The following is a 4113-nucleotide window of genomic DNA, read 5'->3' on the forward strand; positions in this document are numbered from 1 at the left end:
CGGGGCGGCGGCGCGCGCCTGCTCGCGCCGTGACCTTCGCCGCTTTGTAGCCGGCGCGGGCCCGCCCCCTGACTCGGCGCGCTCCCGCCGCGCAGCCAATCGGAGCTCGGGGCGAGCCCGGGGGGCGGGGCGCCGGCGGAAGCCGAGGCGCCAGCCTGCGCGCGCCCCCAAGCGGCGGGAGGTGGGAGGCGGCACGGCGCCCGGCAGCCCCGCCTTCCTCCTTTCCCGCCGCGCACGCCGCCTCTGGCAAAGTCCGCCAACCTTAGCGCCTGGGGCCACAGACTGCGTGTCGTTTCTCCCGCCAGGTGTGGTCTTCCCAACGCGTGGCCCAGCCCGGCCGTCTTGCAGAGCTGTTTTGCCCTAAGTTGCCGCTCTTTAAGCCACTCCGCTGGACAAAAAATTAGCTTATGGAAACATGAGCATGCACCCATAGGGACGAGGGCGAACAAATCACAGGATAGCCCTGCTTGGGTAGGTCATGTCCATGGGTGTCGTTGGCCTGGAGGGAGGATAGTGTTCAAGAAAATGGGACATGCACATTGATTTCGCTAATAACAACGTTTGAATTAAGAACCCCCTAGAATATGTGTATGCTTGTAGGGAATCGGAGACTGTTAACACTGAGCTGGCAAAGTCACCCCGGGCAGGTGGATTTAGAGAAGATTCACTTGGTGCCAGTTTCTAGGTTACTGGCTTGAGCGGAATTACTTTCATAACTAAGAAACCTCTAGCTGGTTGTAGATATTTGTGTTTAATTACACAATATACGTCTCAGTGCACTTTTCCAGTGTTTTCTGACGTCAACATCAGAGTTCTTCCTCTGGTGGGGTGTCGGTGTCCCGGTTATTTAGCAGCAAATGCTTCCTTTGTTTCCCTTTGCCAGTTAATCTGTCCCACACCCTTGTCATGCATTTACTAGGACCCGCGGAGGCAGGGAGCAGGGCCTGGAAGCTGAGCGGTGGCCACACTGGCCCTTCCCTAACAAGCGGTTGTCAGAGCCAAGGCCTTTCCTTTGGCGTGTTGCTGCCTTCACCACAAATGGATGAACAGCAGCTGTGAAACCTCCTTCAAAACTGGTGGCACTCTATTTAAGTACCGTTTTCTTTCCAAGTTCAGAGTCAGTGACCGCATCACGTCCCCCACTCACAGGATGGGCTCAGAGTTCTACGTTGACAGAGAACGCACCCAACGATTCCGCCCTGGGTGTTACTAGTATCGTCTCACTTTCGTCGGTGGTAATGCCCGTGAGCTCGTGATCCTTAAGTGAACGGAATGGTCTGCTGGAACTTGGCTTCAGTCTGACCATTCCACAGGCTCAGATGCCCCCTCTACCGTCTGGCCATCTATTCAACGAAGCCACTGTTGGCCATTTTACTACTTACTGTCTCTCAGACCTCGAGCACGTCATTAAACTTGAGCCTCTCTTATTTGTAAACTGTGGAGGGTGGTTAATGCCTGCCTCACAAGGTTGCGTCAGAAAGAACTCAGATGAGAAAATATGGAACCTCTTACAGTGTGTGGCACCCAATGGGTGAACAATGGGGCTTTTACGAGTCTTAGGACTACTCAAAATTAATGCCATCCCGTGGACTAAGCCTGTAGAGAAGAGAGAAAGAAATTGTGGGATCTCTCCCTGACAGCTCAAACAGTGACAATTCCCATTTCAAACAACAAGCCCCTTTATAGAGTTTCCTGCTTATTTTCTTCCTATTTCTGGGGCTCACCTGTCTCATGTCAATGTCCTGGTGCAGGAGAAGCAAGCAGAGAACTAAATTATCCTAGGTCAGCATCCAAGTTATTAATTCAAGAACGCAGAAATGAAAATGATTTCCAAACAATTCTTGTGACCAATTAGTGAATATTAAGCGACTTTTTTTTTTTTAAAGGAGGCTCCACACTGAGCACAGAGCCCAGTGCGGGGCTTGAGCTCACGACCTTGAGATCAAGACCTGAGCTGAGATCAAGTTGGATGCTTAACCGACTGAGCCACCCAGACACCCCAAGCAACCTAGTTTTTATTTATTTAATATTTGTTTTTGAGAGAGAGAGGGAGAGAGCGAGCAGGGGAGGGGCAGAGGATCTGAAGTGGGTTCCGCGCTGACAGGAGAGCCCGAGGTGAGGTTCGAACTCCTGAACAGCGAGAAATGACCTGACCTAAAGTTGGACGCTCAGCCAACCGAGCCACCCAGCCGCCCATAATTTTTAAACTTCATATTAGATAAAATCTTGAGGAAAAATGCAGGTTTTAATATGAATAATAAAACAGGAAAATGTTGTTAAACGCCACTATCCAGCAGTTAAACTGAGCTCCTGGAATAGAAATCTCTTGACTGCCATGCATTTTATACATTTAATTTTTTTTTTATTTTTTTTAACATTTATTTATTTTTGAGACAGAGAGAGAGCATGAACAGGGGAGGGTCAGAGAAAGAGGGAGACACACAGAATCTGAAACAAGTGCCATGCATTTTAGAAGCACTGATGCTTGACTAAAGTCATTTATTTTGACTTTTACACAGTTGTCGACAGTTGAAGTAAATTCCACTAGTGAGCTCAAGCACACCGATAACCTTCATGACTAAAGGTGAACAAAATTAAACTCTAATGTAAACATAATGTGAGGGACGCCTGGGTGGCTCAGTCAGTTGAGCGTCCGAGTTCAGCTCAGGTCATGATCTCGTGTTCGCGGGTTTGAGCCCCACCCTGGGTTCCGTGCTGACAGCTCAGAGCCTAGAGCCTGCCTTGGATTCGTGTCTCCCCCTCTCTCTGCCCCTCACCTGATCACGCCTTAGTCTCTCTCAAAAAAGAAAACGTTAAAGAAAAAACTTCTTTTTAGGGGCACCTGGGTGGCTCAGTCGGTTAAGCGTCTGACTTTGGCTCCGGTCGTGATCTTGCAGTTCATGAGTTTGAGCCCCGCATTGGGCTCTGTGCTGACAGCTCAGGGCCTGGAGCCTGTTATACATTGTCTCCTTCTCTCGTTCTGCCCCTCTCCCACTTGCGCTCTCTCTCTCAAAAGTAAATAAACATTACAAAAAATTTAAAAAAAAATTTTGTTTATTAAACACAATTTGAAAACATCCTGCTTTCATCCCCACCAGAGCATCTACAACCGGATCTGAAGCTACTGTGCGTCAGTCATTGGAATCCGGCATCTTTCTGGATATTCAGACTGAAAACCAACCTCCGTGAACAAATAAGCAAGTTCCAGGGAAAGGGCTCTTGAAAGACCATTGGTCTTACCTGCCTTCTGTATTGCTTTTTGTCCCTTATTAAATTTCCTTTAAAAGTGGGGAGTGGTGGGGGTGCCTGGGTGATGCCTCAGTTAAGTGTTCAACTCTTGATCGTGGCTCAGGTCACGAGCTCACAGTTCGTGGGCTCGGGCCCCATCAGGCTCATGCTGGCGGCGTGGAGCCTGTCTGGGATTCTGGCTCCTCTCTCTGCCCCTCTCCTACTCGTGTGTACTCTCTCTCTCAAAACTAAATAAAGTTAAAAAAGAAAGGGGGAGTGGTGACTCAGTGTGGCTAAAATTCTGGTAATTTGTCATTTCTAGGTGTTTAATTTAAAAAAAAAACAAACATCTTTAAATACACCTCCTGTCAGAATAAAGTGAACTCTCCAAGGGGTGGGCACTCAACCCTGTGTCAGGTTCTTCCCCTCCAGTTCTAGGGAACCAAGAACAGGGTTAAAGACCTGACAGGAAAGGTGTATTACTCACCAGGTTCCACATTCACAGCCGACACTTAACAAGGTACCTGGGCTTGACCAGGCTTAACTTCTGGAAATAGGTCCAGGAGTAAGGCAATTGGTACATAGTTCGTTAAAACTCTTGCCTTTGGTTCAAACTGGGGATAAAGGATAACTTTAGAAACATGTTCACAGTTTAAAACATTTGGTGGCAGAAAGTTTTATAATTAATTTATTTATTTTTTTTAACTCAGTAGCCTGAAAGCTTAAATTATCAATCTGCACGAGACTTGGAAATGTATAGAAAAGAGGGGCGCCTGGGTGGCGCAGTCGGTTAAGCGTCCGACTTCAGCCAGGTCACGATCTCGCAGTCCGTGAGTTCGAGCCCCGCGTCGGGCTCTGGGCTGATGGCTCAGAGCCTGGAGCCTG

The sequence above is a fragment of the Prionailurus viverrinus genome, chromosome C1 (genome assembly GCF_022837055.1).
Source record: "Prionailurus viverrinus isolate Anna chromosome C1, UM_Priviv_1.0, whole genome shotgun sequence".
Classification (NCBI taxonomy): Eukaryota; Metazoa; Chordata; class Mammalia; order Carnivora; family Felidae; genus Prionailurus; species Prionailurus viverrinus.